Below are 26096 nucleotides of genomic sequence, written 5' to 3' on the forward strand. Positions count from 1 at the left end.
CGAATTGAGACACACACCGCCAACCAATAATCGTTCAGAGAGCAAATACACGTCATCCGGTAAGACGACCAACGGACGATCAACCAAGACCGTCCTTAGTTCAAGTCATGTGTGCCTGCAGCGGTCGGGCGAGTCATGGCTATCCGAGCCTCACTACTACTCCAACCCAACCGGCTTCCGCCGCGCCCCAATTCTACGACTGCCAGGTCCGAATTGCTCTGCAGGCGCGTTCCAACCCGCTGGACAACAGATGTCAATGGGGAAGTAATAGCAGTCAGCGAAGATAATACGGCAGCGGTATATCGGTAAGCCGCTGTTGCTGCCGCTCACGGCAAAGCAGCAACTCAGTGACAAAAGAAATTGAAACTAACATAACGCGGTGGCGGTATGGGAAAAGAAAAGGATGTAAAATAAGAGATGGCGCGAACACGAGCCATGCACGGCTCATAGCCCTTTGACATGAAGAAGTTAGGTTCTTTAACGATTACACGAAGACAGTCAACAAACCCATCTTCTTCTACGTTTTTAAAACATATTTAAGAGTGTATGTTAACAAATATTTCCACTTAGACAAAGGTATCGGGGAACCAACGAAAAACGAGTTGCAACGTGTAGTTATTCACAGACAACTACTTTCAGTCAAGCGACCATCTTCAAGATATGGATTAACATTCCATAAAGCTCAAACTGAAGGTTTATGAAGTGTCTCGTACGATATTTGCCAGATAGTATAGTTAGCAGTGCCATATACTGTCTTTTTCTTGCAGTTTATGATCGATATTGACAAGTTACAGATTTCCGATAGCAAAAACATATGTGTGTGATGTACTACAAGTAAAAGCAAATACATATTTGACCCTACAGAAAAAAAACTTTATGTGATTTGAAAATGATAGCTTGGCCAAAACTGCTTGTTAATAAGTTCATATCGCAGCAGCTTCTAGTGGTTTTGTGATGACATCCTGTAAGTATACTGAAGCCGTGCAGCACTATCTACAGAAAATGTTTTCTTTACCGCAGCATTGAGAATAAGGGACACTACTTAAAAAAATTACCTACTGTTGATCTATTATTCATACTTCACAATAATTGTAGAAGGAAAGATGACGGAATATTCCCATTTGGTTACATCGTTGACTTAGAAAAGAAGGTTCCACAGACCTAAATATTTGTGTACGTGACCACAGACGCAATTAATTTATTGAAAGCATGAATTTTCCTTTTTGGAGCTGTTTCTTTCATTAACAGCTATTAGTTAATTTAAGCACCTCCGGCGTTATCCTGCTAAATCCTGCCAAACATTACGGATATATGATGCTTGCAGCATGCCATGATCAACACAGCAAGGTAAGAAGAAACAACATCTAATGTAGCGTCCCTATTAAGAATTCATATACCATATTAGGTACAGACACAAATACCACCGATTAGAAGTTCTGTATGAACAATGGAAAACAAAACAAAAAAATACAACAAAAAGCACGCGGGTGTTGTCAGAGTAGCAGCATTCAGATAACTTTAAAATATAATAATATGTTCAGAATAATGGACAAATACGAAAGGAAGTAAAATATGTGACTTTAAGTTCAAATGGTTCCAATGGCTCTGAGCACTATGCGAGTTAACTTCTGAGGTCATCAGTCGCCTAGAACTTAGAACTAGTAAAACCTAACTAACCTAAGGACATCACACACATCCATGTCCGAGGCAGGATTCGAACCTGCTACCGTGGCGGTCGCTAGGTTCCAGACTGCAGCGCCTAGAACCGCACGGCCACTCCGGGCGGCGTGAGTTTAATAGTTCAGTGAAAGAGATTAGTAAATTACATGAATGTGATTGTAAATCGTGAAAGGCAAAGGCGATAAACGGTGAATCTTTACACATTGCGTATCACTGCGACAGTACAGTTATTTCAGCAGAACAATCGGAATGCCTCAGATTTTATTCTGTCACAGAGTGAGGGGAGCTTTCAACACTGGCACTTAGGACCCCATTTCGCCGCTCGCTCCAGCCGATACGACGGGAAGAATCCCATTGCTGGCGGCTATTGAATGCGGCGCCTCCGGCTGGAGCGTGTCGCCTCGCGGGCGACAGAGAGATGCCATTCGTTTATCCCGTTGCTTTGCATTCCCCATATTTTTCTTTTTTCCTCCGACGTTGAAGAACTTCGTCACCCTCTAAAATAGAGAAAGCCTTCGGCTGTGATGTAACTGAAGAGTGCTCGCTTGGGAGAAGATTTGAAAAGGTACTTATTTCTATGTAAGGAAAGGTGGATGCTCGGAGACGAGCATCGACCCCGAAAAATTGATGTGCCTTACACAAATGGGAGAAATATTTTTAGCAGCCTATCTGATATCTATGATCGTTCTAATGACCTTCTTACCCCTAACGCTCTCACGAAAACATTTTGAATGTTAGCAGTATTCAAAATGTTTTCGTGAGTTCTTTAGTGGAATTAGGTCATTAGAACGACCTAAATAGCAGACAGGCTGCTAACTAAATTATGTACACCTTAGCTGCTCCTTATAATGTGTGTGCGTGGCGTGCTTGTGTGTGTGTGTGTGTCTGTGTGTGTGTGTGTGTGTGGGCGTGTGCGTGTGTGTGTATGTGCATCCAACTGCACTGTACTTTCGAATAAAACATTCATTGTTAATTACTCCATGTACAAACGAATCAATGGTCATTGAACTATATCTAGGAGAAATTTACTAATGCATGTAAGACTTAAATTAAACCTTTAAACATCTCGCTATATATTAAGTTAAATTATACAGTACTACAGAGAATAAAGATATAACCAGAAATGGATAATTTGAGCTAACTAGTCTGTAATACACAGTAATGGTATGGTACAAGGCTTGAACATTCCAGAAAACAAAAAACAGTTTAGTATGAGTGATTACAAACTGCCTTCCTCACAGAAGTAGTAAAATTTGACAATCTGCTAGAAAACGTGTTTCCGAAATTTGAGAACATTATGACTAATGCTTCGAATAACCGATATTAAACTGTGATTCAGAACTAATATTAATCTCATTTCGTTTTTGTAAACTCAATATCTCATCGAGGTTTCTGGAAAATAAATTGACCTACTGTTTGAATAGTTTAAGAGCAAAGATATGCTACGCTAGCACGAGTTTTCTTGAGTAATTTCGGGGGCTTAGCAAGAAGTATTTGGAAGTAGTGTCAGTACACATAGGGGGTGACACACGGGAGACGGACGGTTTTGAACTACGTAGTACTGAGGGCGCGGTGGTGGCAGGTGGTTGTGGTGGGGATAGTTCTGATCCACACAAGACACCATTTCATTTACTCAGTCACTATGGAGCAGTGGGACTTGCAAAGTCGAGTGTTTGTCTATGACAGTATCGCGAAAAGTGGTGTGTCTGTTACTGCTACGCAGCGATTGTTTTGTGCACGGTTTAATATCGGTCGACATGGAGCTGCTCCGAGCCGTAACACAATCCTCATATGGATGGAAAACTTCAGATAAACTGGAAACATACTGGATAAGAAAAATCCTGGCCCGACATGCAGAGTAACGACACCAGAAAATGTTGAAAGGGTAAGGCAAGCGGCAGTCATAAGCCTGGGACGATCAACTAGACGTCATGCTAGTGAGTTACGAATCAATCTTGAATCGGTTAGACGAATTTTGCATAAAGACTTAAAATTTCATCCCTACAAAATGCACATTGTCCAAAAACTTAAGGGAACTGATTTTGCTGTAGGAGAAGAGTTCGCTTACAGAATGTAGTTGATTTTGGGATCGAATGAAACTGAAATTTTATTGATGAGCGATGAAGCTCGTTTTCATTTGAACTGGACCATGAATAAGCAAAACCTACGTTACAGGGCTCAAGAGCATCCACACCTTATCCACCAGCGTTCTCTACACTCAGAAAAAGTAACAGTCTGATGTGCTCTAGGCTCTGTTGGCATTATTGGACCTTATTTTTTTGAAGAGAACGGGGCTACAGTTACTGTTAATTCGGTTCGTTACATTCGTATGCTTTAAACATTCTTGAAACCAGAACTAATAAGACGACGAATCCCTTTAAAACGCGTTTGGTTCCAGCAGGATGGGGCAACATCGCACACCACAAACACTTCAACGACAGTCCTTAGACACATGTTTACTGGTCGAATTATCTCACGTTTTGGCAATGATCCTTGGCCTCCCAGGACTCCCGACTTGTCAATATGTGACTTTTTTCTGTGGGGGTACCTTAAGAACTGTGTCTATAACCACAAACCACGATATTTGGATGAGTTGAAGATTGCAATCATTCAAGAAATTGCTGCCATTCCTGCAGAGATTTTAGTCCGTGTGATGGAGGATTTTGAGAAGAGACTTGAGTCCTGCATTCGAAATGATGGACGTCACCTTGACATTATTTTTCACAAATTACTTTGTTAACTATAATGGCAAATAATGAGCTTTTATTTTGTGTAAATAAACATGCATTAATTTTAACGTTGGCTGAGTATTATTTCATTAAAAACCATCTATCTCCTGTGTGTCTCCCTGTACAATATAAGGAATTAATTAGTTAAGGAAGCTTCGGCCCTGACGTGAGAGAGAGAAGAGTGAGCTGCAGAACTAATGAAGTTTTATACACGGTGGTGAGGGGTGGGAGGGGGGGGTGAGGGGTTGTAGATCCCACAGTCAATGGTGGCACAGTGGCATTACGTTTTTCGACTATCGAAACCTAATGTAACAAAAAGGATAAACAGAATTAAATTAAAGCCGGATTGATGATCTATGAACAGTTGTTTTACCTTCCCTTTAAAACTGAAAATCAGAAGTTTACGAAGTGAGTTGCTAATCATCTTCGAAACGCTGTCACCGGTGCGACACCATTGAATGCTACCCAACATTTCACAACACCTCTTTGAATTACGCACTTATTTTCTTTTTAAAACTGCTTTACGGATCACTAGATTATTTGTTGAGTTTTCTGACTCCTAACCTACAATCAACAAAATAATTTATGAGTATTTTTCTAGTTTTTTTTCACTGTTGGGTCACTAAATTTACAGCACCTGAATTAGCTGCAGACTTTATATCTTACCACTCTTTAAAAACTGAGTATTTTCCAACTGATAAAGTTCAGTTCTTGGAACTTAACGATTGTTTCAACAACAATGGCTACAACTTAAGTTTAAATAGTACCCAATATAATAGCAAACTTTTTGTCCTCCATCCTCATCTACAGAATTGCCGAATTTTTTAATTACATTTCCTCATATAATTTTACAACGATAATAATTTTTTTTTCAGAGCAGGCAAAATTTAAGTGTTGCATATTCAGAGAACTATGACACAAATTTAATCAAAAATGAAATTTAAGACTCATGTTCGCCTTCACATGTTCTCACCCCGCGGTCCAATGTGACAGTGGTGAAAATGCTTTGGCTTATCATTTTGTATTAGTTGTATGGTCAGTGATTTAGATTTTAGCAAAGCTTACTTACGAAAGAGCAGACCTAAATAATAACGTTTAAATGGTTTCACACATATATTTCGAAATAGTGTTAAGGAAACATTTTATACCTAAATAGTAATGTGTAAATGGGACCATACACATATGTCGGAATAGTGTGAATTAAATGGTATTTTCTATTTACAATGTAGCAATCTACAGCGGTTTCTGCATTTATTACATGAAGCTATCCTGTACAGTAACAATGTGACCACCTTGAGCAGCGCGATCCTCTGGTAGTACTAATAAAAAATGCAAACAAATTTGTCCGCTTGTCTAACACAGATTTTTCCTCGTCCAGTGTACAGTTATAGCGTGAAACCTATGTCGCAAACGAAGGTTACACCTTTCCACTTTCACTACAAATGCTGACAACGCTGTTCAGTAGCACCTTTTGGCATTATTATTAAGTCTGCTGTGAGTTATATATAAATGTGTAACAATGTTTTGGCACGACTTTAGGTTTTCTCACCATCTCCTTTCATTCCACGAGGGACGGACTTATCAGTCTCCCTATCGCGCGAATATTCTGAAAAAGCAGAAAAGACGAATTTTAACAATTTCCTCCCAACCCCATCTTTCCATAATATACAAAGTCACAACGACCATAGGCGTGCAGAGATGATGTATCTCACGTAAGTGACTGAAGGAGACCGGATTTTCCAAATGTAGAACGTGAATGGCTTTCATCAGTATCACCGGGACGTGAAAATGTAAAAATCCTTTTTCTGGCAGGTTGGCATCACTCAATGAAGCTGTATCCTTTTTTTTGTTTCGGTAGGTGGACGGCACGACAGGCCGTCACAGCCCAGCCGGACCAATATTTTATGCATTATGCATTTTGCAACGCGTTTTGCGGACGGCGCCGGTCTGTTCGTTACTATTATTATCTCCGAACAGCTGACTCAATAAATAATGAAAAATGAAAAATTAAGCCTTACCGTGTTGGTGGTAATACATACTACACTACTGGCCATTAAAATTGCTACACGAAGAAGAAATGCAGATGATAAACGGGTATTCATTGGACAAATATACTAGAACAAACATGTGATTACATTTTCACGCAATTTGGGTGCATACATCCTTAGAAATCAGTACGCAGAACAACCACCTCTCGCAGTAATAACGGCCTTGATACGCGTGGGCATTGAGTCAAACAGAGCTTGGATGGCGTGTTTAGGTACAGCTGCCCATGCAGCTTCTACACGATACCATAGTTCATCAAGAGTACTGACTGGCGTATTGTGACAAGCCAGTTGCTCATACACCATTGACCAGACGTTTTCAATCTGTGAGAGATCCGAAGAATGTGTTGGCCAGGGCAGCAGTCGAACATTTTCTGTATCCAGAAAAGCCCGTACAGGACGTGCAACATAACGTTTTGCCTTTCGTGCACCCAGGTTCATCGTTGAGTACACCATCGCAGGCACTCCTGTCTGTGATGCAGCGTCAAGGGTAGCCGCAGCCATGGTCTCCGAGCTGATAGTCCATGCTGCTGCAAACGTCGTCGAACTGTTCGTGCAGATGGTTTTGTCTTGAAAACGTCCCCATCTGTTGACTCATGGATCGAGATGTGGCTGCGCGATCCGTTATAGCCAAGTGGATAAGATGCCTGTCATCTCGACTGCTAGTGAGTGATACGAGGCCGTTGGGGTCCAGCACGGCGTTCCGTATTACCCTCCTGAACCCCCCGATTCCATATTCTGCTAACAGTCATTGGATTTCGACCAACGCGAGCAACTATGTCGCGATACGATAATCCGCAATCGCCATAGGCTACAATCCGACCTTTATCAAAGTCGGAAACGTGATGGTACGCATTTCTCCTCCTTACACGAGGCATCAGAACAACGTTTCACCAGGCAACGCCGGTAAACTGCTGTTTGTGTATGAGAAATCGATTGGAAACTTTCCTCATGTCAGCACGTTGTAGGTGTCGCCACCAGCGCCAACCTTGTGTGAATTCTCTGAAAAGCTTATCATTTGCATATCACAGCATCTTCTTCCTGTTGGTTAAATTTCGCGTCTGTAGCACGTCATCTTCGTGGTGTAGCAATTTTAATGGCCAGTAGTGTAGTTTCTGCTGTGCGACTGCTGATGTCGCTTTTCATTGCCATGGGAAGAATTAAAAGATGTATATTTTCTGCCACAATTAATACCATTACGTCCACACCGTAACTAAATGTGGACTTTGTTTACATGTTAGACTTTTATTGCGTGTCGATTGGGTGGTTATAGATATACTCTCATATCATAATGCGCTATAAATACGACAATGTCTTGGAAGCTCATACCCGCAATAATATGACGTTTCTATTCATACCATCTCGCGTTAGTAACTGAAATTGGAAGGAACTAAAGAAGTGGGAAAGGGAGTATGGATACTGTTTAACGCCTTCAGTATACATGTGTTTCCTTTCGTTGGAAAAATTCGTTGTTGAAACGGAGAATATTATGTCCGTAAATTTAAGAGGTAGTAAACATAACATCTGTGTTCTACAGAATGGTTGTATGTACCATTCCTGCAGTCATAAAGGCTGCTGTTCTGACTCAGAATTTGAAATTGAGAAATAAAGAGTTGAAATACCCACCAAGCATTACCCATCTAGATTTTCCATTGTTTTCTTAAATCGCTTAAGGCAAGTGCCCCAGATGTATCAAGTGCCCTTTATAACTCCACGTTCGATGTCCTTTCGTAATCCGAACTTGTGCTCCAATGGCCTCGTTTTCGAAAAGACGTTAAATTCTAACCTTTCTGCCTTCGGAAGGTACAGACAAGATTGTCACCCCCGTCCAACCAAACATGCTCCGCGTGCAACGAAATCTGTTCCATAACCATTATCTTAGTGCCTTACACAGAGTTCATCAGATTATGAACTGGGTGGCTGAACGTTACGGGGAAGGATGTCCTACGTTGAAAATGTGCGATGTATGACGTCAAAATGTTGTGGCTAGATTCAACGTATGGCGTGAGTCATATTCGAGCAGTATCGTACAGACAGGCAGGGTAAATTGCAGGACATTCCTAGTCAATTCACTTTGAACGGGGGATGATAATCGGTACAAGACGCATGGTTTATACACTCCTGGAAATGGAAAAAAGAACACATTGACACCGGTGTGTCAGACCCACCATACTTGCTCCGGACACTGCGAGAGGGCTGTACAAGCAATGATAACACGCACGGCACAGCGGACACACCAGGAACCGCGGTGTTGGCCGTCGAATGGCGCTAGCTGCGCAGCATTTGTGCACCAACGCCGTCAGTGTCAGCCAGTTTTCCGTGGCATACGGAGCTCCATCGCAGTCTTTAACACTGGTAGCATGCCGCGACAGCGTGGACGTGAACCGTATGTGCAGTTGACGGACTTTGAGCGAGGGCGTATAGTGGGCATGCGGGAGGCCGGGTGGACGTACCGCCGAATTGCTCAACACGTGGGGCGTGAGGTCTCCACAGTACATCGATGTTGTCGCCAGTGGTCGGCGGAAGGTGCACATGCCCGTCGACCTGGGACCGGACCGCAGCGACGCACGGATGCACGCCAAGACCGTAGGATCCTACGCAGTGCCGCAGGGGACCGCACCGCCACTTCCCAGCAAATTAGGGTATCGACGAGGACCATTCGCAACCGTCTCCATGAAGCTGGGCTACGGTCCCGCACACCGTTAGGCCGTCTTCCGCTCACGCCCCAACATCGTGCAGCCCGCCTCCAGTGGTGTCGCGACAGGCGTGAATGGAGGGACGAATGGAGACGTGTCGTCTTCATCGATGAGAGTCGCTTCTGCCTTGGTGCCAATGATGGTCGTATGCGTTTTTGGCGCCGTGCAGGTGAGCGTCACAATCAGGACTGCATACGACCGAGGCACACAGGGCCAACACCCGGCATCATGGTGTGGGGAGCGATCTCCTACACTGGCCGTACACCACTGGTGATCGTCGAGGGGACACTGAATAGTGCACGGTACATCCAAACCGTCATCGAACACATCGTTCTACCATTCCTAGACCGGCAAGGGAACTTGCTGTTCCAACAGGACAATGCACGTCCGCATGTATCCCGTGCCACCCAACGTGCTCTAGAAGGTGTAAGTCAACTACCCTGGCCAGCAAGATCTCCGGATCTGTCCCCCATTGAGCATGTTTGGGACTGGATGAAGCGTCGTCTCACGCGGTCTGCACGTCCAGCACGAACGCTGGTCCAACTGAGGCGCCAGGTGGAAATGGCATGGCAAGCCGTTCCACAGGACTACATCCAGCATCTCTACGATCGTCTCCATGGGAGAATAGCAGCCTGCATTGCTGCGAAAGGTGGATATACACTGTACTAGTGCCGACATTGTGCATGCTCTGTTGCCTGTGTCTATGTGCCTGTGGTTCTGTCAGTGTGATCATGTGATGTATCTGACCCCAGGAATGTGTCAATAAAGTTTCCCCTTCCTGGTGTAACACCACAGCTCTTATGCTGTATGGATTCGTTTTGCTTTATTTAATGTTACATTGTTGATCGCCTGTGAATGTGTTCAATCGATAGCATAAAATTGTGTATTCTTTTCTTTGTCAAACCTTTGATGTCGTGATTTGATTCTATGCAAAGTAGTGTATCTGCAATTTGTATTCTTTGTCCCATTTGGAGGGAACAGAACTTATTGTATGATTGTAATTTTGTGTGAATAATTTTTGTAGAAGTGTCAATATGTGAAAGTGTTCTGTTTCATTTAATACATTTGGTTGCTATTATGTAAACTGCTGATCCTCACTTAGGGCTCTTAGTTATTCTGTATGTAAGAGGTAGTGTGGTTCCCCTCGGGAACGGAACTGTGTAGCGCGCGCAAATTGTGGTTGGCTTAGGTGGAAAAGGTGGAACTGATAGTCAGTCGGAGACGAGCCACCAGTCGGAAAGGAGCTACCAGTCTGTGCACTGTCAATGTAAAGGTGCATATCATGCTGATTCAGAGAGAGGCTTTTACTGCTTCTTTCCAATGCCTCGGATGGGTGGATAAATAGCTGGATCTATTCTGGAATTTGTATGAATCATCGCCATGAAGATACGATAAAGTCCGGCAATTCTACCTGTAATTCCACCTACCAACATGCAGTTGCCACCACATTGCGCAATCACTGTAACGTAATACTATATTGATGTACAGTGAAGGATCAGCCTAATGGATGTGTTAGTGTGCTGAAATATAAGGTAATTCATATCGGAATTTATTTACCTACCTTGATTTTACTCCTCATTATAACACCTCTCAGGGTCCTCTCCGTTTGAAGTAAAGTGATTACCGAGTGCCCTTACTGAAAGTACGTTGAAGCCTAGAGCTTTGTTAAATAATGCCTATTGAAACTGTTATTTAAAGTGCTGTTACCAAACTCAAACTTTAGGCTGAGTCTTATAAAGTAAATGATCACGTTGTTGTCTGTAGTAAATTCTAAAAAAGGAGAGTCAGTTTCTTGCAATTTTGTCAACATTGTGTTTCGTTGTAGTAAAAGTGAGAAAGCTGCAGTTGTGAAACGTTACATTCTCATGTATGCCAAGTGTTTGTCTCTCTTGTGTGCATATTAACAGTATAAAGACCACTCAGTTTGTGTAAACCCTGAAAGTGATAGTGTTTTTCTGTACCTGTTATAATTTTGAAAATAGTTCCTGCTGCTCTAACTGTTAGCTTCAATCTTAAAACATATGTGTGTTAGAGTTCATTGCACTTGCGTGTTGCTAAGTCTAGTTTGTGTCTGTCGTGTTGTCCATTATAGTTACTTATACCTATTTTCATAAACGAGAATGTTAATCTTTCTCTTGCCTAATTAGGCTGGCGACCGTTTCCCTTATTCTATAAACAGTATAGCTAGGCAAAATTTTGTTTGTCTCTATTCCAATATCAATGTAATTCTGACTTTCATTTCCGATAAGCCACTTCCATTAGGAACAATACGGTCAACTTAACAAAATTCCTCTCAGAGGGTAACACTGCTCTGTTGCTTTGTGCCATAGTTACTTTTACAAAATTGTTTTATGTTACAACCCGCTTCTGGCACTGAGGTTATGGTATAGTAGTTAGCAGACGGGGAGTGTTATACTGGGACAATGAATTCACGGTGTTCTTATTTCAATTTCCAGGAGTGTACACTGCTGGAAAAACAATTCTCCACCAAAGACTATGTTATGGAGTCAGAGTATATTAATTCCGTGCAGACTGAGGTGTAGTGTTAGTGATTCATTTGTCACGGCCATTCTAGGATACAATGGTGCCCCGCTGACGAATACGGACTCCGATTGAAAAACATCAGCCATTTGAATAGGGCCACACTATGGGCCTGTGGGAAGCTGGAAGCACGTAGCGACAGGTTGCTGCACACGTTGGGCCCAATTTATCAGCGGTGTATCGCAAAAATTATTACCTGAAAACAAAAAGTATGAGCATATAGGAAATAAAAATTAAATAATTTCTTTTTCATGAAACTCGATACAACATGGTTAAGTGGCTAAAAAATCCGAGAAGTTGAAGAAAACTGTTCTTCTTAAATAAGTAATGTTAAGTGAAAAAGTTACAGCATTTAAAAAGATCTATCGATTGCCCTGTCTCATTCATTTCCTTGTTCTCCTTTTTCCATATTTTCGTGAAGAAGTATGTTGAAAAAATTTACGGATTCTTCGTCAATATTTCCCCACTGTGGCTGAACAATATATTCTTTGAGAAGCTTGTAGCAAACATCAGCTGAGTTTTCGTCTATTTTCAAGTTACAAGCAGTGTCAAAGTTTTCACGTTTGCAGCACAACACTTTGTGAAGAAACTAAGCCTAAAAAAGTTACAATAGGGCCTTCCGCTGAGAAGATCTAGCCAGATGTCGAGAGCGCTTTTTTCCAAGACATCGATACATCTCGAAAAATGGATAAAATTTTTTAATTTTTCGGACAAGTAATTTTTTGGCATAAGGTGGGCTACACTTACAAGAAATAGGAAGTAGGAATGCGAATGTTAACGATTTATAGTGAATCTGAGTTTCAAATGTTTTTTCGATAGATCTCGAAACGCAATCGATACTTACAAAAAAAGGCAATCGGTAGATCCTTTTAAACGCTACAACTTTCTCATTTAAAATTTTTTGATCGGTGGGACAGATTTTACTTATTTAAAAGAAACCTTTTGTGCAACTTTGTGGACTTTCTTTTAGATGAGTTCGCTATCTTGGATCGAGTTTCATGAAAAAGAATGTTTGAAATTTAACTCCCTATACGCTCATGTATTTGTTTTTAGATAATTTTTGCAAATTTAACATTAGGCCGTCACTGAATGCCTAGACACCGCTAAGCAACGCCACTCTGGCCAGCAAGGTGACCAGACCTCTCACCAGTCCAATGTGTGTGCGCTAAAATGAAGCGAGAACTTACTCGTTCTCCAGAGCAAGAACGATCGCCGAGTTGCAAGAGAAGGTGCACGGTGCCTGAGGATATCTATCGCAGTACGGCATTCTCACCTTAACAACCATTTGCATCCAATAATAGACACCAACAAAAGATGCCAGGTGCCTGAGACAATCTATTGCATGACGGCATTTTCACCTTAACTACCTTTCGCATGCAATAATGGACACCTACGTTGCAGATATGGTGGTGGGGGTATACTAGGTATTGATTGGACTGTTTGGACTCTTTTACCTTGACGTTCATTTCACTTCGTCTGGATTTGTTGTCATTCAATCCGACAATGACGAACAACCCTCCAGATAAACTGACAACAAAATAAGTTTTTCCTTAACACTAGAAGTACCGGACTTCGCCGTAACCCTAGTATTACCATGTGGGTCATTTTTGACCCACAATAGGAAACCAGCGTTTTATTCGTGTTTGGTTGGTATTTTGAGTGCCGCCATGTGGAGTGGAAGTTCAGGAAGTGTAACCAAAGGATAATTTGGTCTCTAAAATGAATAGTACACTGTTAAATATAAATTCTCAGATACAAACTTTTATTTTTATTTTCAATTTTACGCAAGAAATTCCACAGTATTTCATGATTCAACATTAAAATAAGTAAGTAAAAGAATATTACAAAGTTTTTCTTTATAAAAAGGTTGAAACACAGTCAAAAGATATTGTTTATGTGAGTACTAACAGTTTTTTTTACTGTTACAGGCAAATTAAGTACCGAGTATTGGTTAAAGATTCTAAAACACAGCAGGTGACTAAAATGCTTTGCGTGTTTTCTTGCTTCTTGTAATCGAGGAACTGAACCATAGGATCAAAAAACTTCAGTCTATAAGTATAAATATTTGGAAATATAGAGGAACACAGACTTGAGAGAGCTGTCTAAGCTGGGATGGGCTCATGGTTCAGACATTCAACAAGAGGTTTTGCTTGGCAGCTTTTACATACATATTTGTTGCACTTGAAGCATATGTTTGATGTTTTATTCCTGTTTGTTGTTTTTATGTTTGCAGGAAACCTGCATTTGATAACACCATCTATTTCTATATCAGCCAGCGCCAGTATCGAGTAGCTGCAAGGGGAGATTGGCTCCTCTCTTCTGTTTGTAGAGGGCAGCAAGCTCATCTGCTACTTTGAGGATAAAGTCTCTGTGAGAGATCTTAGAAGTGAGTAATTTAAAAATTGTGTGAGTGTTGATCATGGCAAGGTCAAAAATATTGTAAAAGATTTGCAGAGGCCATAGGTGAGTGCCAGCTCGGACACTGTAGCGTCTAGCCATTTACTCAATTACTGTATGTCGACCCCACCCTCAGTTTCACTACAAAACTTCAACGCTTCTGTATGTTTCTTCTCAGTGTTCTCAGTCATCTGACATTAAGCATGCATGTTACTCAGAATAAGGATTATTTTTCCTTTTTCCCTTTGCATGCGGTGAGAAGATTGTCTCCTGACCTGCAGGTTTGTTGCATACAATGTGTTGTCTCCACTACGCCTCGCAGGAGGGACCTCTTTGTGTAATCTCCGAAAAGAGCCAGCTGAACTTCTTCCCTTCTGTTTCAGCTCATCTGCCAGTTTTAAGCAGGTGCAGAAGTTGTCAGTCGTAATGTTCCATAAGGGCGATGCGCCTGACATCTGCTGCCGTGTAAGAGAACTATTAGCAGAGTCCCAGACAGCAATGTAGTAGGGGCGGTGGGTGGAGGGGATGGGGGACGGGGAGTGCAGCTTTCCCACCACATAGTATGTTACTATGTAGCTACCCAGTGTCACTCCATAGGTCTGCATGCCGGCAGTCCACTTAAAATGGAAAACCGCGCTGATATGAAGTATTGCCTGACCACCGAATTCTTCGTATTATGCGTTCTTTTTTTCACATTGTAATATACTCCAACATCTCGCGAATAATGTTGAGGCACGCCCAGAAACGACTTAGTGTCTGAAAATTGGGTCAAAATGTGTATGGGTAAAAAATGAGCCACATAGTACTACTTGTATAACAGACACATTTTTCACAATTCTAGGTGGGATAGAGGGATGAAATTTTGGTGAGCTATACAACCCTATATATGATGAAAACTCACGGGAGCATTTCGTCCCGCAAGGCCCTCGAAAAACCCTCGTGAGTCAAAAATGACCCACATGGTACGTCTAGTGTTAAGGGCGTTACATATTTTTTCGGCCATTATAGTATATCAGAGGGTACACACGAAGTTTCAACGGTCTACAGTGCCTAGGGTGGATTTTAGTGTCCCAGAGACAACCGACGCAGAGAAGAAGTGGTAAACGTTTGGATGTGACTTGGTCGTGGCAGAGCTCGGCGTGCTCAAAAGAAATGTCTCCGAATATTTTATATGTAAACTCTTAAAGCTTATTAAATAAAACAAGCTTTATTAACATTATGCGTATTTATTCTCCGAGTCTACACATTTATTTCGGAACATCATCTTGGCAATGAACAAAATTTTTCCAGCGAGAGACTACTTTGTTGAGATCGTCACTGCAGAATGTTTGCCGTTCTTGTCGGCGCCATAGAGCCACCTCTCCTAGCACCGCTTCATCACTATCAAAGTGAAGTCCCAGAAGGTGTTCTTTGAGTTTTCGTAAGATGAAAATCGGATGGAGTCAAGTTGCGAGTGTTGTAGATAACGCAGCGCTCGTCTGTGGTCTGACATTTTCATGCTGAAGAAGAGGTTGCTGCATGTATGGAAGAACTTTCTGCGGTTGGAAACTCGAGTACAGCACGCTGTTCTCGCACATTGTTACACACTACATATGTATACTGAAAAGAATCATTGCTGTCAGCTGCAGCGGGACATTAAGCGGATTCAACGGCGAGGAGCGAAAATATGTAACCGGGATTCAAACCCGGGATCGCCTGCTTGCTGGTTAGGTGTGGTAACCACTGTGCCATCCGGAACACAGAGTTACCGTAGCTGCGTGGACTATCTCGGCAGGCCTCACAGCCCATGCACGCTCCGACCGAGCGCCAACTATCCGCACTCCCTGTCCGTTATACTCCCGTTCGCTACTCAGAGGTACCCACTGAAGGTCGCACGTATTTCTTCATCAACACTGAAGGAGGTAGGTCCATTGCCCAGCTGGGCTTATCTATTATGTGAATGAAAAAGAAAAAAAGAAAGTTACAGAATTGTAAATAAATCCAGAAATATGTCACCTCAACACCTGCCTATCCTACTAAACTGGGTAAAGAAATTCTTCCAATCCATATGTGGCATACAGAAAGCCAGTCCTTAACAGTATTAGCTAAAAGGGCATCGTCGAATATATCAGGCCGACATCGCCTTCGTCCAAACTTAGTAAAAACTAGAAATATAAAATAGTAAAATCATTACCTTTTCTAGATGGACGCAAGAGGCACCAGGATCTGCATAACGCGTTTCCGTTCACAGGAGCGAGTGACAGAGTAAAATGGGAGCTCAGGTGATAAGCATAATGCACCATAGCGTCGTGTGCTAGTGCTTAAACCTAATACAGAATCACCTCAATAGGTGGCGCTGCGAAGCAGCAGTGATAAAAATGAAAGATCGTAAACTGGATATACATATCCACTAAAACTTTACAAATGTAATGCACATAAAACACTGATAAGATGGAATTACTAGCACACGACGCTGTGGTGCATTATGCTTACTACCTTAGCCCCCATCTTACTCTGTTACTCGCTCCTGTGAACGGAAACGCGTTATGCAGATCTTGTAGCCTCTCGCGTCCATCTAGAAAAGGTAATGATTTTACTATTTTATATTTCTAGTTTTTACTGACTTTAAGGAAGGTGATGTTGGCCTGATATATTCGACGATGCCCTTTGGCTACACCCACTAAAGGATTCTTCTAAGAAATACCAAATTAAGGTATTTGCTCTTTCAATGTTAGATCTGTTTATAAATGCTTATAGGTTATCCAAGTCTGCACAACGCGATCGCGATTCTTAAATAGATGTATTTGTTCTCTGTTCTCTATGTAGATAACCTGAAGATGCCTAAATAACGCGTCGCTGAAAAATAAAAATACTAAAATTGCAACCAAGACTGTTTTTAACTAATACTAATAAACTGGGTAAAGATACAGGTATGTGGAACGTACTGGAGCTGCAAGAAGTAACACTTCACTACCTTTTCATATTTTTAAACGAATGAGAAGCGACTTTTAAAAAATGCACTGTGCCTCACCTAAAATTTGGGCCGGAAATATTGCGGAAATGGATACTGCTATAGATTTGCGGTTTTCACAGAATGAATTGGTAGCCATGGGCTCGTATTATTAGCTAATCAACAGATTGTAATAACGCTTATAAAGTGTATTTTTGTACAAACATATACTTTTTTTAATGAGATAATGGTTATTGACAATAATAAATCAAAGGCAGGGTAAAGCTCAATGTCATTGGTGTTTGTTGCAGGACTCTAGTGCGAGTGGTTTACGAGACAATTGTGCAATATCGGCGGTAGGACACACTGAAGAACAAGACAACTGGAGACACTAATTATGTGGATGCTTACCAGTAACGAGAAAAATTACCGCCACAGTTTGTGTTCAGAACGACTACCGGCAGTGGCGGTAAACGCTTTCAATGTGGTATGGAATGACTGCGTCACACGTGTTGGCATTTTAGCGGAGATGTCCAGGCAGGTTGCAGTAATACGTCGTTGCCTGTCATCGGCTGTAGTTGGTATGTCCTTGTAGATAGCATCATTCACCTTTCCCCACAGAAGAAAGTCTACCGGCCTCAAATCCGGGGAGTATCCAATCCAACGATTTGGAAATATTTTGTAAAGACATACTGAAGTACTTCGTGCACTATGGGCTGGAGAGCCATCATGCTGATTCCACAGGTTGCTCCTAGTCTGTATCGAAACGTCTTCTAGCTCCCGTGGAAGATAGTCTGTTAGGAGCCTGCGATACTTGTGGGCGTTGACTGTTCTGTCTGCGAAAAATGGTCTATGACCTGATGGTTTACTAGCTCACACTACGCGTTTACACTCCATGAACACTAACATTGAACCTGACGAAGCCAAAGGGACTTGCCAACAGACCAATAGTGCACGTTTCGGCGGTTTACCTGACGATGATTGGTATATGTGGCTTCATCGCTACACAAGATACATGGTACATTTTGACTATCCTGCCTTAATCCAATGTACAGAAGGTAACACAATTCTCATAATCATTTCCATGCCGCTCTTGATGGAGAGAGATGTGATAGGCATAGATCCTAAGTCGATGGACAATGCGTACGACACTTGCCTGACCCATGACGCTTCCTTGTGCGATTGCGCGGGAGCTAACGTGCCGACGAGCTTCTGTTGTCATTTGTTTCCTTCTCTTACGTTACACCAACACTTTCACTTAACCGGTTGAGGAGCCTGATAAATAACTTCAAAGACGGATGACGTCAATTGGGATACACCGTACTTGAACGTACTGCAATCTTTCTACTTTCTTCGTACACCACGAGCATGTCGGATTTTTCTGCATTGGTTATTGATCTCGTGTACTCATGACCAACTGCTCGGACTGTCACACACAAACTATCAAGTTGTAGTGCAATCCAGGAAGCAGCAACCACAATGCACCGAAAGAACAGCTTTGTACTTAGCAACTACGCAAGTTGAAAGGCACAAACAAATGTCGGTGTGGAAACTTTTCAAAATACGATACCTCGTAAACGACTCTCACTATAATCCTGCAAGGAACATCACTGACATTCTAATTAACCCTGCTTTTAGTCTGTCAATGCCTTTCTCTTTATTGGCTGACAATGCGAGCCCCTGACTACCAATCCATTACGTGAAAACCGCACATCAATAGCACTTTCCATTTCCGCAATATTTTCGGTGCAAATTTTAGGCGATTCACACTTGATACTGAAATAAGCCTACAGAATCTTAAACACAGCTACAGACTACACTGGAAATTAACTGTAAAAGGAAACTGTAGCGTACAAAATGCACTAGCTGAAGGCAAAAGCGGCCAGACCCGCCGAAGGTTCGAGTCCTCCCTCGGGCATGTGTGTCTGTGTTGTCCTTAACATAACTTAGTTTAAGTAGTATGTAAGCCTAGGGACCGATGACCTAAGCACTTTGGTCCCTTAAGAATTCACACACACACACATTTGAAGGCAAAAGCATGATATACAAACACACAAAATACTTTAAAGCAGTGCACCATTTAAAAGGATATGACAGTATTAACTGATTGCACACACACACACACAGACACACACACACACACACAGACACACACACACACACACACACAGACACACACACACACACACACGCACACACACACACACACACACACAGCACTCACGCATTTGGATCCAAATGCAAAACACTTCCCCACACAGTCTCAAACGTACCACTCATCCCCGCTCTCCCATCCTCCCACTTCCATCAATTGGACCTCAGTACTCAAAACTTCGCGGCTTTCATACTATGAATAAAATGGCCTTAAAGGCAAGACCGTATTTCAGCAGACTAATATGGCTGTCATTATAAGAATGTGTAGCAGAAAGGAAACGCAACCAATAGACATAACTACAGCCAGCGAGTACGCTTTTACTGTGTTTTAAGCGTTTGATATTGCCAAAAACATAAAAAATGATACAGTGAATCAATTATCACAGTGCTAATAATTATGCTACGAAAGCACTACCTCGGACTGATTGACTTTGCTAATATGCACGAAGATATATATTTTCAAAGCAGTAAGTGTAGGTAAACACGTTTGTGTCACCCTCTTAATCGTGGTGCAAGTCACATTCCGTTTTGGAAAAATAAAAAAGCATGTTTGTTGTAATGTGACATGTGAAGAATAGAAAAAGTGAACTAGTGGTCTATTGAACATAAGCATGAAATTAAACACTACCACTCTGCAACTGTGTAACAGTCTACATTGCTTAACTTATTAAATAAAAAATTCCATTTAAGTTATGTTTGATGCCTACCTTCAGCACGCTAAATATTTAGAACTGCCCATCTACACATACAAAATTACACGACAATATCCTGGATATTTCAACTGGTTTCAAACAAATGCCATTTCACCAGATACAATTATGTCACATAATGTTACATTCAGGACATTTATCTGACTCTATTATAAAATATAAAACTCAACTGCGTTAGATAACTAGTCAGTAAAGCATATTACTCTGACTGCACCATTACAATAAAAGCATTTGTCGATATATGTGTTGTAGTAGCTTCATGCTCAGCTGTGGTGGTTTATCTTACCAACAATCTTGGGTGCGAGCAATGGTTAAGCCAATAGGAAATTTATGAAGTAAGACTGTGCAACATGGCCCGAACTTTCAACACACAAGGCTCTAGTGAGTCCTATCTCGTTCTTGTCTGTGCTGTGGTGTCATTGTAACGGGGAAGTCGGGGTGCTCTGATATAAATGAGGTTTGTTAAGGGGAAACCTGTCTATGCTACAACTGGCCACCTTCAAACCATCCCTCCTGCATGGACGGAGTCAGTTTTGTACTTTCAGATGGGAGCCTCCCAGTTTATTGCACATTTGGAGTGCAAGCTCAAAAATACGTAGAGGAACGGTGTGTAATATCTCACACTATTTATCCTTACCATACATTTACGTATTTGCAAACATTCCAGTGTAATTATTAAATATTCAGAAGCAAGGCATTTCACAGAAGCGAGGTAAGGTTGCCGAACATGAGATGACAAACATATTTTTTATTATTACTGAATAATACGACGTATGACCTCCCCTCCCCCATGAAACATGGACCTTGCCGTTGGTGGGGAGGGTTGCGTGCCTCAGCGATACAGATAGCCGTACCGTAGGTGCAACCACAACGGAGGGGTATCTGTTGAGAGGCCAGACAAACGTGTGGTTCCTGAAGAGGGGCAGCAGCCTTTTCAGTAGTTGCAAGGGCAACAGTCTGGATGATTGACTGATCTGGCCTTGTAACAATAATCAAAACGGCCTTGCTGTGCTGGTACTGCGAACGGCTGAAAGCAAGGGGAAACTACAGCCGTAATTTTTCCCGAGGGCATGCAGCTTTACTGTATGATTACATGATGATGGCGTCCTCTTGGGTAAAATATTCCGGAGGTAAAATAGTCCCCCATTCAGATCTCCGGGCGGGGACTACTCAAGAGGATGTCGTTATCAGGAGAAAGAAAACTGGCGTTCTACGGATCGGAGCGTGGAATGTCAGATCCCTTAATCGGGCTGGTAGGTTAGAAAATTTAAAAAGGGAAATGGATAGGTTGAAGTTAGATATAGTGGGAATTAGTGAAGTTCGGTGGCAGGAGGAACAAGACTTCTGGTCAGGTGACTACAGGGTTATAAACACAAAATCAAATAGGGGTAATGCAGGAGTAGGTTTAATAATGAATAGGAAAATAGGAATGCGGGTAAGCTACTACAAACAGCATAGTGAACGCATTATTGTGGCCAAGATAGATACGAAGCCCACATCTACTACAGTAGTACAAGTTTATATGCCAAGTAGCTCTGCAGATGACGAAGAAATTGAAGAAATGTATGATGAAATAAAAGAAATTATTCAGATTGTGAAGGGAGACGAAAATTTAATAGTCATGGGTGACTGGAATTCGAGTGTAGGAAAAGGGAGAGAAGGAAACATAGTAGGTGAATATGGATTGGGGGACAGAAATGAAAGAGGAAGCCGCCTGGTAGAATTTTGCACAGAGCACAACATAATCATAACTAACACTTGGTTTATGAATCATGAAAGAAGGTTGTATACATGGAAGAACCCTGGAGATACTAAAAGGTATCAGATAGATTATATAATGGTAAGACAGAGATTTAGGAACCAGGTTTTAAATTGTAAGACATTTCCAGGGGCAGATGTGGACTCTGACCACAATGTATTGGTTATGACCTGTAGATTAAAACTGAAGAAACTGCAAAAAGGTGGGAATTTAAGGAGATGGGACCTGGATAAACTAAAAGAACCAGAGGTTGTACAGAGATTCAGGGAGAGCATAAGGGAGCAATTGACAGGAATGGGGGAAATAAATACAGTAGAAGAAGAATGGGTAGCTTTGAGGGATGAAGTAGTGAAGGCAGCAGAGGATCAAGTAGGTAAAAAGACGAGGGCTAGTAGAAATCCTTGGGTAACAGAAGAAATTTTGAATTTAATTGATGAAAGGAGAAAATATAAAAATGCAGTAAGTGAAACAGGCAAAAAGGAATACAAACGTCTCAAAAATGAGATCGACAGGAAGTGCAAAATGGCTAAGCAGGGATGGCTTGAGGACAAATGTAAGGATTCCGTAGAAACACTGAAACACGTGAGGCAATACTGACCTTACGACTTATCTTAGAAGAAAGATTAAGGAAAGGCAAACCTACGTTTCTAGCATTTGTAGACTTAGAGAAAGCTTTTGACAGTGTTGACTGGAATACTCTGTTTCAAATTCTAAAGGTGGCAGGGGTAAAATACAGGGAGCGAAAGGCCATTACAATTTGTACAGAAACCAGATGGCAGTTATAAGAGTCGAGGGACATGAAAGGGAAGCAGTGGTTGGGAAGGGAGTAAGACAGGGCTGTAGCCTGTCCCCGATGTTGTTCAATCTGTATATTGAGCAAGCAGTAAAGGTATTAAAATTCATGGAGAAGAAATAAAAACTTTGAGGTTCGCCGATGACATTGTAATTCTATCAGAGACAGCAAAGGACTTGGAAGAGCAGTTGAATGGAATGGACAGTGTCTTGAAAGGAGGATATAAGGTGAACATCAACAAAAGCAAAAGAAGGATAATGGAATGAAGTCGAATTAAGTCGGGTGATGCTGAGGGAATTAGATTAGGAAATGAGGCACTTAAAGTAGTAAAGGAGTTTTGCTATTTGGGGAGCAAACTAACTGATGATGGTCGAAGTAGAGAGGATATAAAATGTAGGCTGGCAATGGCAAGGAAAGCGTTTCTGAAGAAGAGAAATTTGTTAAGATCCAGTATTGATTTAAGTGTCAGGAAGTCATTTCTGAAAGTATTCGTATGGAGTGTAGCCATGTATGGAAGTGAAACATGGACGATAAATAGTTTGGACAAGAAGAGAATAGAAGCTTTCGAAATGTGGTGCTACAGAAGAATACTGAAGATTAGATGGGTAGATCACATAACTAATGAGGACGTATTGAATAGGATTGGGGAGAAGAGAAGTTTGTGGCACAACTTGACCAGAAGAAGGGATCGGTTGGTAGGACATGTTCTGAGGCATCAAGGGATCACCAATTTAGTATTGGAGGGCAGCGTGGAGGGTAAAAATCGTAGGGGGAGACCAAGAGATGAATACACTAAGCAGATTCAGAAGGATGTAGGTTGCAGTAGGTACTGGGAGATGAAAAAGCTTGCACTGGATAGAGTAGCATGGAGAGCTGCATCAAACCAGTCTCAGGACTGAAGACCACAACAACAACAACGACGTATGAGCAAACGCTTTTCACGTCTTCATTGATTTCTGTTATTCTTCACTTATTTTCCACTATTTATGTATATTTTTCTGACACTGTGGGTATAAATTAGTGTCTTTTGTGAGAGCTCAGTCTTCATGGGCCCAGCGGTAACATGTCATGCATTGTGCACATTTTTCCATTCTTCGTCGTCATTTCGCTCTGTACAAACAGATACTCCGCATCATCGTCATCCTTCACGTTTGAATCACCACTCTCACCTAGATATGGACTGGATGCAGAGGCACTAGACGGTTCATCCGCTGTGTTTTGAAGATTTTTCACTCTTCTTCTTGAACGGATATTTTGCTGCTTTATTTCTAGCTTGGGCTGGTGATTTCTTCTATTTGGATTTTTGTAATTGCTTCACATAAGGAGATGTTTTTAACTTAGCAGAGCGCGAACGTGATTTTACTTGAACGGCCGGATCTCCAGCGGCTTTGCTATCTGTGGAAGATGTCTGAATTTCCGACAGCTTCACCAACATCGCTATACCTAATTTCATTATTGGCATCACTTCCTTGAGGGGGGTCAGCATGGTGATGAAGCGAAAATTCGTGTTCGTTATAGATATTTCCGTTGCACGAGATGAGACCTGTTTTTCTGAAGACATTCACAGACGCTTCCATTGTTGCTGCTCAGTTGTAAGCGGTCACAAATAACCAGCTATTAACAATGACGTGACAGTCCGACCTGGGTTATGTTTCTATTTCTCAGGCATAATAGATTTTAAAGGACCCAATTAATGTTATAAATTTCATCTGAAATAACCCTAAAACACTTCAACTTTCCTGATTCTATTTGCTATATTATTTCTTATAAGTAGTGTGAGCTTAGCACTTTGAAGCTGGAGCATTGATTATTTCATGAACAAAATACTGCCGTATTAGAGAGGTCCGTAAAAATTGCCAAGTTTGCATTCAAAGAACTATTCAAAGTAATTCTCATTTATGGTAATTAAATAAAAATAAATGAAACAAATATTATTTATAATGTTGTTGTATAAACTACATATATAACAAATTGACACAACGATTCCGTCCGCCCCCCCCCCCCCCCACTATGGAACACTATCGCATATTTGGATCCCCTTCTGTCGGATATTAGGAATCTAACCATCTTGCACAAACAATCACATTCATCACAACAACTTTCCTTGCAAAATGAACGTATCTATCAATAATAATACGTAATTCCCCCAGAAATAAGAACCAAAAAAGAGTACAGTAATATCCGTTTACCTTTAAGCACAAATATTAACTTAGGACTGATGTTACAAAAGCTCCATATACTGTAAATTTTATAACAGCTTCTGCGCAATCTGTTCGGCTCAGCAACGGCATCCTCTTCGCTTCGTCGTCCTCGGACACGATAGAGACCTGTTTAAGAAAATCTCCACCGGAGTTCAGAACCTTCTATGAGCACAGTGGAGCTGTCGCGTCTCAGGGAAATATTGCATGATAAATACCTTGTCTCTACGGTTTACTAAAACCATTGTTTTCAATTAGTGGTTCATGGCACTATAATCGGCAGACATCAAGTGTGCCTCTTCTTGAAATTAAGAAACGACACTTTTGTTTCTACATTTCATTTGGAATGTGTATGTTAAGCTTTGTGTTTTTGATACTTATGTTCGAAATTTACTTTAGTGTTGCAGTTTTGATTGTACAGTACAATATTGTTAGCCGTTTTGATGTCTGCTTAGAAACTACGTTTAGCGTGATCCAGGAACAACGACGTCGAAGTAATAATTTTCTGTTCCATCGGAATGTTTGATGGCGGTGAGTCCCCTTGTCTCTCACCACTGGAGTGGGTGAGTATTTACACGATATGCGTATGTCCGTAGCAGGTACGCCTGTGACTATCACTTCAAGTGGCATTTTGCCTTATTACAAAGGTTGTCGTTTGTATTCCGCCGGTAGTCCCGTAGCGGCCAGCGCGAGACTCACGGTGGTTGAATGGAAACACAAACCGAAATCAATCACCCCGATGGAGGCTTTCGTGGGCGGCCGCTTAAGGCAGTCATTCTCATGGTTTAGGGACTCACTGTAGTCGACTCCGTGCGGAAGAGAAAAGTACGTTGTCGTCCCTACAGCTCGTTTGGTAGAAATGTCAATGTCTAGCCATATTATTTGTACTGTAAAATCGCTTTTCCAAAGCATATGTAACGGTTGAACATCAATATCAACCGTTAGAACGCAAACTTTGGAGAAATTTTAGTAGCCAAGATCGAATTTGGTACCAGTCATTACTGATTACTGACTTCAAAACTTAAGACTGTCATCTTCTGATCTGTAAAAAAGTGGTTGTTATATGTCCTGTTCCATTACGACTGTATTTCACATAACATGTCAACATTCTAGTGGATGTTATACAGCGTATTCCAAATATATTTGTTAAAAATAAAAGTCGGTTTGTCACAAATAAAAGATAATACAGTTAAAAGGATTCTTGTGTAATTAGAGATGTCCACAGATATATAACGTTCCATTATTGCTTGTTAGATGCTGAATGCGTAACAATGCATGCTTCAGCGCATGTTTACGATTACATGACGAATTAAATACATCAGGACATTCTTTGAAGTACACAGTTCAGCTATATCGAACTCTACTTAAATGAAGGTGGATCCATGAAACTGAATTCGATGTTTACTTGGACACGATGCACTTCATGTATCATGTGTGCAGTTAGTTTTGACAATCCTCTTTGTTG

This window comes from Schistocerca piceifrons, chromosome 5, assembly GCF_021461385.2.
Source record: "Schistocerca piceifrons isolate TAMUIC-IGC-003096 chromosome 5, iqSchPice1.1, whole genome shotgun sequence".
NCBI classification, from domain to species: Eukaryota; Metazoa; Arthropoda; class Insecta; order Orthoptera; family Acrididae; genus Schistocerca; species Schistocerca piceifrons.